The sequence below is a fragment of the Phalaenopsis equestris genome, unplaced genomic scaffold (assembly GCF_001263595.1).
Source record: "Phalaenopsis equestris unplaced genomic scaffold, ASM126359v1 Scaffold000402, whole genome shotgun sequence".
NCBI lineage: Eukaryota > Viridiplantae > Streptophyta > Magnoliopsida > Asparagales > Orchidaceae > Phalaenopsis > Phalaenopsis equestris.
This window is the reverse complement of record NW_018164844.1, coordinates 2,170,836-2,180,491: the sequence shown is the minus strand read 5'-3', so window position 1 is coordinate 2,180,491 and position 9,656 is coordinate 2,170,836. Positions and strand designations below refer to the sequence as shown.

The 9,656-nt window shown below is 39.0% G+C and overlaps 1 protein-coding gene and 1 long non-coding RNA gene across 3 annotated transcripts in view; both read right to left on the bottom strand.

Moving 5' to 3' along the window:
* The window catches only part of LOC110026877 (L-arabinokinase-like), a 72,926-nt gene that overhangs the window by 31,863 nt on the left and 31,407 nt on the right, over positions 1 to 9,656 (bottom strand). The gene's annotated exons all lie outside the window — the stretch shown is intronic.
* On the bottom strand, positions 7,769 to 8,425 carry LOC110026879. The gene is made up of 3 exons (XR_002294268.1): positions 8,174 to 8,425; positions 7,959 to 8,044; positions 7,769 to 7,870 (listed from the first exon to the last, which is right to left on the bottom strand). It is a non-coding gene; the product is annotated as an uncharacterized LOC110026879 (long non-coding RNA).

Sequence of the window (9,656 nt, the reverse complement as noted above, 5' to 3'; positions counted from 1 at the left end):
TTGATCAAAAAGGTGGATCTTCAAACCTGGGAAGCGCAATCAAACAGAAATGATACGAGGTTCAGTACGAGGGTCAAAATCCACCGTCCATCTTAAAATGTTCATCACATGATTTTCAGTCTTCTCGCAAACAAATGAGCGTAGTCTGTTTCATTTGATAATTGAATGAGAATGTGTCAACCATCCAATTTATCGATCTTCCAACCCCCTTTCAGCTTCATTTGCTCAAAGTCCTTTCGAATTAGCTCAAGTTTAGGGTTTCCATAAAGAAACTTACCTACTAAGAACAGTTGGCAGGGCGCAGCTAGGGTGGAGATCTCTGCCTCAGTGAGAAAGATTGCAGGTTTATCGTTTTTACGGGAAAATTTTTTTAGAAATCCAATTTCAATGCCAAGAAAAAAATTGTCGTGGTATCGTTGCGGAAACATATTCGAAAGAAGAGCGGAGACGGGGTTATCACTGGCGAGAGCGGCGGCGTAGGAACGTCCTAAAGTCATTTCTTCAACAAGCTGTCCATCGGCACAAACAGACGCAAACAGACGCAGACATAGGCAGCCGCGAACTCTGGCGAGCGGTCGACAACGCTGGCAGAAGGCGAGTGGAAACAAATTGCTAGGCGACGCAGATGATGGCGCTGCAACGCGTGGAAGACGGCACAGACGCAGCTCGCATCTTCTCCGCCGCAATCGACGACGCCAACACATGGACACGTAGCAGCAACGACAATCGAAACACTAGGGTTCGTCATGGGGCGGAACCCTAGCAGAGCGGCGAGACGACGACATTCATTATATGTAAATAAATTTTATATATATATATCGTATTCATATAAATTTTTTGTTTTTAAAAATAAAAAAAATTATACTTTTTTTAAAATCTTTAAACAAATTAGCTAAGGAGCATTTATATACAAACCACCCATTCTAATGTATTTACATATCTTACACCTAAACTTCACTTCTTTACATTTATCCCACCCAAACTTTTCTTATCACACCAAAAATATCACGGTTTCAACTTTTAAAAGTGAAATACACATTTTCATGTAATGTGATATGTCAATAAAAATTGAAGTTTAGATGTTGGATATTGAAATACATAAGAATTGAGAGGAATGTATGTAAATCTTCCTTTCTTTTTCAAAAATGCATATCAGCCTGCTTCATTCGGTAGAGCAACTGAAAATTTTGGTATCCAAACCCTCTCTGGTCCCACTAGTGCTTTCAAAGCTGTCCATCTTTGAACACCCAAAACTTACAATTTTGATAATGACGAGATCTTAACAAAACTCCATCAAATACCATCATCTAATCACTTTATTAAGCATAATTAATCAATAAATTAATTTGGCTTATGATTATTAAGAGAGACTGAGTGCCACTTGGGTCCGACCATCTTTCAATCCAATCATTCACACTCCACACAACATAAACTAGTGAAGCAAATGACGACTCAAAATTAAGCAAAGAAGGAATTTTTTGTTAATCCAATTAATCAGAAATATTCAAATCATAAGAGATTAAATTCCTCAAGACAATAATCAGACAAATAATAGATGATATGTTTTACAGTTAAGCCAACTTACAACCGCAATTAATTCAAACAAAGCAAGGAAAGTGCAGATCGGAAGCTGAACAGTGGAGTTCTGAGTTCTCATTCACTGAGACAGAGAAGATGACGAAAACCTTGGATATGACTCTGAGAAAAGAGAAAATAGCCGTGGCGCCTCAGCATCAACCTTGATGAAGGATGGAGATAAAAACCATCTCGACAATGACACGATCCTCTGCCGACACGTTAGCAACGAATCTTGCTAGCGGCAGAGGCGGAGACTAGTTAAAGGGAGCAGAAATGAGCGACGTCACAAGGTTGAGAACAAGTGAGGGCAAATCTAGCATGCTTGGCGACAGGATCTCTGTTTGCTTTCTAAGCGAGAAAACGGCAGCGCCGCCTCCGCTGCCAACGTCAGTCAAAGGGATCGACCGCTCAACCAAAGGGAGAAAAGGAGAAGGAAAAGTAGCAGAAGATAGGTGATATCTGGGCCGAATCAGTTGCTCGCAAAATAGGTTTTAAAAACAATGAAAACATATTTTACCTATTTTCCGTGTTTTTAAAGCGGTTTAGTAATTGTTTTAAAACAATATAATTTAAGCACATAAAGACAATTAAAAATAACAAGTTTTTAAATTTTTTTTTTTAAAAATAAAAACACAAAACAAAAAATGGTTCCATAGGCCCAAAGCATTTGTCTACCTCCCATGTTCCAAGATATTTGATTTCCTCAATTCTAGACATGCCTTAGAACATTCATGGTAGTTGTGCTTAAAAAATTTTCACAACAGATTTTCCAAAGGATGACCATTTTAACCAACACTTTAGGCGCATACAACAAAGAGAAGAGATGTAGCAACAACCACATCTAAAGGTTTGCCAAAAATAAATCCAAGGAGTATGTTGTAGATTGGTTAAAGTAGTGTAAATGAAGCCAAGGAAAAGCAACCATTTGGGAGTGAAAGGTGTTTGCTTGGATGAGTCAAAAAGCGGAGGCCATTTTAGCGTATGCATAAAATGGTCGCTCACATAATAAAAGGGATGTAAATAAAAGTCTCATATAATTTGATTTAAAAGATAATCTTATAATAATATGACAAGGATCAATAAGCCCAAAAAAGAAGTCATCAATTTAAGGCATGCCTACCATAAATTTGTGTATAACTTTCCAAACAAGGGCAGCCAAAAAAAAAAATCCCATGATAGAGGAGGGTGAACTTTCTAGCACAAAACTCCCAAATTCAGTGAAAATAAGTGTAGTTTTGTTTTGTTAAGAGCGGAAATATGCTTGAGTTGAAGAGGGTCTGAATGTTGCTAAAAAGAATATATGGAGAAATGGTTGGCTGAAGTACATTCAATACCAGAAGCATTCAACCCCCTAACAACATCAACAAGAGATGGATTGAAAGCACCAGGAGAAATAATCATAAATGCTCTATAAGCAGGAGTAGCTGCAGAGAAAATAGGGTAAATCAGAGTAGATAGCGAAGAAAAATCTTCACAAATAATGGATAGAACATTAACTCAACGAGCATCCACTGTGGAGACAAGTGGTCGTTGCATTGGAGGCAAATGCAGGGAGTACAATCGTCAACGGGATCGACCCGATAAGTTTATGAAAACTGTCAAGGCAGTCAAATTAATATGAAAAATAAAAGCATCAATTAGATAGATAATGAACGGAAGACTAGCGGAACCAATAGGGATGCCATCCACGATGAAGGTGATTGCAAGAGCATGATATGCTTAGGATGCTGACGCCAGGAGGCATCAACAACCAAACAAAAATGCTAAATAAAAACTAGTATTGGAGACTTCAGATTGAGAAGCCCAAGATGGTCCGGCACAGCCACCAACAAGAAAGGAACAATGAAATGAACTTGGGTCAAGGAGCTGGCCAACAACGATTGACAAAGGAAAGGAAGCTCGCACTGCAGAGCACAAGCAAAGTAACAATAAGCATGACCAGGAGCTCTTGCTGATGCTGAACGAGTAGTGAGCAAGCAAACCACATCAGTCAGTAGCAAGTGAAGCATGAGCATAAGTGCAAGCAAATAAATGAGCAGCAACAACATGCTAAAAGGAACCCAAAAACCGACATGAAGAGTGTGGGTAGCCGTTTGGTGAGCCACATAGAAGATAGGTGTCATAGGGCTTGTCTGCAGACATGGTTCCCAACCTGAACAAGGGATTTCTTTGGCCAAAAAAAAATGTTCGAGTTAAAATAAAGATAATATCATGGAAAAAGCTGCATGGCAAAAGCTGAAAATTTCTTTTCCTAATGAATACTGGAAAGCGACCATAATTTTTTTTCCTATCATGATAAGCAAAAGAAATTTGAAAACTCCTATTAAACTAAGCAGCAGTATTTCCAATACTTCCATCAAAATCACAAGGCTCTTAAGAGTCATGGTAAACGATGTCTTCAATAATTAGAGGAAGATTCCCTACATTTATAGGAGGATCAAGATCAACATGCTTGCTGGCAGATGAAGTCATGACTATATTTGTAGGGCAAGAAGAGGCAAGCAAGACAAGCTTTAGTTCCATAGAAAAGTTTAAAATTCGTTTTAAATTCTAAGTGTAAGCATATTTGATGAAAGTGGAGCAGCAGCCACAGTGATAAAAAGTAGGATGTGATCATAGTACGAGTCTCCAAAGCCTGAAATTTTGATTTTCTCAATTCTGGATGAGTTCATTCAAAACAATTGAACACAAAAACTTTACAGAAGACAAAATAGGAAAGGATATCTTCAATTTTTCTACCAATATTCACAGGATAAAAAACCAACCTGTGCCCTCTTTAAAGGAGACAAATTTCAAATTAAACAAAACCTTTTGCCACAAATGGAAATGATAAATGAGTAGTAACAACATCAAATAGCAAAAATTTATTACAAAAAAGAACCCATAGAATATGAAGTGGAATAGTTAAAAATAATGTAGGCAAAAAATAAAATGTAACCCAAACTTGAGGGCTAGTTGTTTTCTCCTTTTTTTTCATTTAACTTGAGAGTTTCGTAGTAACTTAAAAGAATAAAAAATGGATAGATCATTCGCAATCACAACGTCCATTCTAAGGTTCTTAGAAGGTGTTTGAGGAAACATAAACCAGTTAAGGATATTGTAGGATGGATAACAGGAGTAGGAGGATGGATGGCGGCTGAAATTCAGCATGAATGGCGACTGAACAGCGAACTAGAAGAGAGAATACGAAAGGTGGCGGCCGTTTTGACAGCTGCCCTACTAAAAATAACAGTCGAGCGGCGAAATATTGAGGAGCATATGGCGAGGGGAATTACCACATGTTCCTGAGTAAGCTACAGACACACTACCTGTAAAAGGAAAAGATACATCTCACCAAAGAGCATAAAGTAGAGAACAAATTCTCCATGCAGTAACAGTAATTAAAAGTGTGCCAAAAACACACAGACACATAAATAGTCTTCTAGTAAAAAAAATTCTAATTAGAAATAAGAAAATGGGAAAGAAATTAAAAAAATGATAAAAATTAGCCGAAATCAGAAATTGAGCACGGATCGAGCGCGGAAGTGCCATTTTCACGGTATCGCGGAATTCCCGTGAATGGGATTGTGGGATTCTAAGATCCTATAACATAGTGGGACGCTCTACGCCACTAACACAGTAGGATAGTCAAGAGAAAAGTCTAGCATTACTTATTCTAAAGATAATCTCATGAAAATATGGAGGGTCAACTAGCACAATAGAGAAATCACCAAACAAATGTGACGCAGGCCTCGAGAGAGGACCGGTCGATCCTCAAGGAAGGGGGGCTGCCGCCCCCTCCTTCCCCTCCCCTCCGTCCTCCGTCCATTTCCCCCCTTCCTTTTTTCCTTCCTTTTCTTCTTCCTTTTTTCCTTCCTTTTCTTCTTTTCTTATTTTCCTTCCTAGCACTTTACTATTTTAAAACCTTTCCTAAAATTGAAATATGATTTTTATTCTTCTTCCTAATTTTAATTTTTTTCCTAAAATCTAAAATCTGATTTTATTCTCCATTTTATTTTAGTGTTTCCTAATTGGGTCAAATCTTTTTATAAATAGGAGTTAATGTGCATAGAGTCAAGATTCTTGTTTTTTAAATTTAAATTCATGTTTTAGTCTTTGGTATTTTTCCTTAAAGGGTTGTATCCGACGTCGAGGTAGTGCTCTGGCTATCCCTCTTCCGAGGTGGTGATCGTCTCCAAGGTTCTAAGTGGTTCTCCGGCTGTATCTCGACCCCGCCAAGGCATTTATCTTACCATACTTCTGTTTAGTTGCTGCCATGGTAGAATCCAGCCACCGCAGACCCCCCCCTCCCTTCCACTGTTGCCAGCCACCTGCTGCCCTCCTTCCAGCTCCACGGGTCACCTCTTTCTGCAGCTTACTGCAGGCAGCACCTTCTGGATGCCCCTTCCAGGGCCCCTTGCTTCTCTTCGGTTGCGGTTCAACGCCATTACTATCGCCAACCTGCAGTCCTTCTGCAATAGCAGCCCTACCTCTCCGACCTTCACCGCAACTGCCAATCAAGACTCCAACGACGTTCATGCACCTCTCTAGCTACGGTTCAACGTCGTTACTATCGCCAACCCGCTTTCCTACTTCTTCCACAGTAGCCCCACCTCTCCGGCCTTCACCGCCGCCGCCAATCCAGCCTCTGATGTCGTTCCTACTCCCCTCTTCGGCCTACTTCTTCCCAGCTGTGTTTCGACGTCATTACTATCGCCAATTTGTTGTCCTACTTCTTCCACAACAGTCCCACCTCTTCGGCCTTTCGGCCTACTTCTTCCACAACAGTCCCACCTCTTCGGCCTTCACCGCAGCCGACAATCCAGCCTTCCCTCACTAGACACCCTCCTCATCAAGCGGTTGTGTCTACTTGGTTGAGTCAATAGTTGTAATCCTTTGCTTTGTGATTTTGCTTTGTGTGAGTCTTCATTGTAACATTGTTTTTTAAGTCAGTAATAAATTGTGCCCTACGTTGTGGTTTGGGTAAACTCCAGTATCAAAATGTAAATCTATCATTAATATATGAATAATAGTGGGACAACCCAAGAAAAACTTGCTCACAATTAAAAAAAAGTTAAAAATTACCATTAGACTAAATGTTCAGGCGATGGAACAAGTGTCTTTCGCACGAAGGAAATCTTTCAAAGTACCCTTCGACTGCTCGTCTCCCCCCTTCCCTCTTATGCGACTCTTGAATACCTACGCAACTGCTTGAAACCTTCACGTGGAAGAAAGCTTGCACTTCTCTTTTTTCTTCTCTTCCTCCTCCGCCTAGCTTCTTTTGTTTCTCGCTCTCTTTCTCTCTCGCTTCCTCTCACACTCTGTCTCTCATTCAATGCTCTAATGTGGTCGAGTGAGAGGAGACAGAGAAAACCTTGTTTTAAATTTCTCGCGGGCAGTGAGAGCAATGTCCGAACAACGCCTGCTTCACTTGTATCGTAATAGATAAATTCATTTTTAGGGTTATTATTACATAGTTAGTGACTACTATGAATGATAGCAGTAGCAGTAACCAACATATTTAAATATATAAAGGAAAAGAAAGCATGATTTAAATACAATACTTGAAGCAGTGGTTAGTAGGGTTGTCAAAAAAGCTCCTCGTTAGAGAAAAATTCTTGCTCGGGTGGCTAAGTAGATTGTGTTTGATTCGTTCGTTAAGCAAGCGAGCTGAACACAAATATATTTTTAAATCCAATTTATAAAGAAGTTAAAAACAAATAAAATTTTGCACGATTATGTTCGACTCATTTTGGTTTGAATTAAATAAATAAAATTATCATAACATTTTCTATGATTTTTTTATGTTGTACTTGAAGAAAGTTAATTTTTTAGATTGTTTGCTCACATAAAAAACGCCGATCATCTGATGATCCGGTTTGGAGAGTAGATATTTTAGATTTGACTTATGTTAAGAAAGACAGAGGTAGACCTAAAAAGACGTGGGCATAATGTATAAAAAATGATCTTAATCTATTAGAATTAAATAAAAATATCACACTCAATAGGACGCAATGGAGAAAACGCAATGGAGAAAAAAAAAGGATTCATGTAGTCGACCCCACTTAGTGAGTTAAAGGCTTGTTGTTGTTGTTGTTGTTCAATTGCATTATTAAACCACACTAGCAATGATTATCATGTTTAATATGAATGAATTTCAAAATACCAATTATATACCCAAACAGTAGCAAGTAATTATCTTATAGAACATTTAGCTACTTGATTTAACAATTGATTATCTCACCTCAGTCGTCGAGTCCACCTAACGAGACTTCCCAAACTCTCCTTAAGTTCACCTCCTCATATAAATAATCTAGAATCACAAATTCCCCTTGAATTTATAGAATTCTTAAATTAAACTTAATTTAACAAATTTAAAATCTCAATTACATTTTTTTTACCTGAAATTGACCACCATCCAACTTTTACTTCTAATCTTCTTTCACCATAACCTCTCTGTAAATCTAAAGCCAAACCTGCTCCCAATCTGTTCAGGCAAACAGAAATTCATGAAACTAGAAAGAAATCATTAGATATTTATTTGGTTAAATGAGATATATACAAATATTTATTTAAATATACTTATAAACTTAATTTCCTTATATCCAAAACATACATCTTCTTCCTTATTTCCTTCCCTCCTTAACTTTCTTTTCTCTTCTCCTTCCATTTTTCTTCTCCTCGATTCTTTCCTTCTGCTTTGGCTGCAGCACCTATAGCCCGAGAGCTACTACGCCCATCTCTCAAGTGAACAAACGACCATGGAATGGGTTAAAGCAATGGATTACATATTTACTTCAGCTGATTAGTTAAGCTCAGATGTGGGAAATTGTAGAACTGCTACAGTGACTCAATTATATAACAGAAATAACAGTAGCGAAACAATACAAAAATGTATTTAACTGATTTTATTAGAGTGCATATATATAATTAATTATATTAATAATCAATATACAATCCTATATATCAATTTGAGGTGAATAAGATATAAAATTTTATAAAAATATTTTTGGGGATTTTCGGGAGGTGCAAAAAAATGGGGTGTAATTTAAAATAAACTTTAAATTACCTATACTATATGGCATTACATAAGACGTGCGAGTAAGGCATGTTGCAAGCTGCAATGAGTAGGTGTTGAACAGGAGAGCACACCAATACTGGGAAAAAAGAAGCAAGCGCCAGAGAGCCCGAGCAAGTGCAGACCAAATATGAAGGCAAACATAAGCAATGCAGACGAGCATACTGGTTGTGAACACACGCCGCAACCATGGGAGAACGTATGTGAGCTAGGATGCTTGTGAGGAGCGAGTGCGAGTAATAAATGAATTACAAACTTAATTCATTATGTTTATAAGTTACCAAGTGGGGTTGGTAAGCCAACCAAGCAGGCACAAGTGTGAGAGCAGGCATGAAAAAACAAGCTAGCAACCAAGAAGCAGCAACAAATTGCAAGCAAGCAAAAATGTTCACGACAGTGACACATGCAAGCCAGCCACACAAATAAGCAATAGTGGCACGGGTGCGGTAGTTTCCCACATGGAAGACAGCTGGTTGAATCGGCTGGTATAGGGGACGGTCCTTGGGACCCGACATCCAGAGTGTCAAGCGACATCAAGCACACTATGCGGCTTCCCTTTCGCGTCTTCAGCTTGGATCGAGCAACATTTGGGGAAGGCGGCATTGTCGCCTGCTCTTTTCTCCTCCTTCCTTTCTCGCCGTCTTTCCTTTCTTGTTTCTCATCTAGTTAGTTCTATTTATATACTAGTTTTCTGAGTTAGCGTTAGTATTGATGTGTTTGTTTTTCAGATTTCCTGTGTGGAGTCTTTTTCCCTTTCGTAGGGTTGTATCCGAGAAGATGGTGATGCTTCGATTGTATTCTACTCCGAGGTGGTGACATATCTTCCCTAACCTGTATCTTCCACTCCCCTTAGTCGCTGGTCACTCCAAGCCTTTCTCAACCGCCTCCATCCCACTTTCCAGCCGTCCAACCTGCTGTCCAACCCCACAACCTGCTGTCTAGTCGCCTTACCTGCTATCCAAACTCTCATTACCTGCTGTCCAGACTCTCGTTAGCTGCTGTCAAACCTTTCCAGCACACC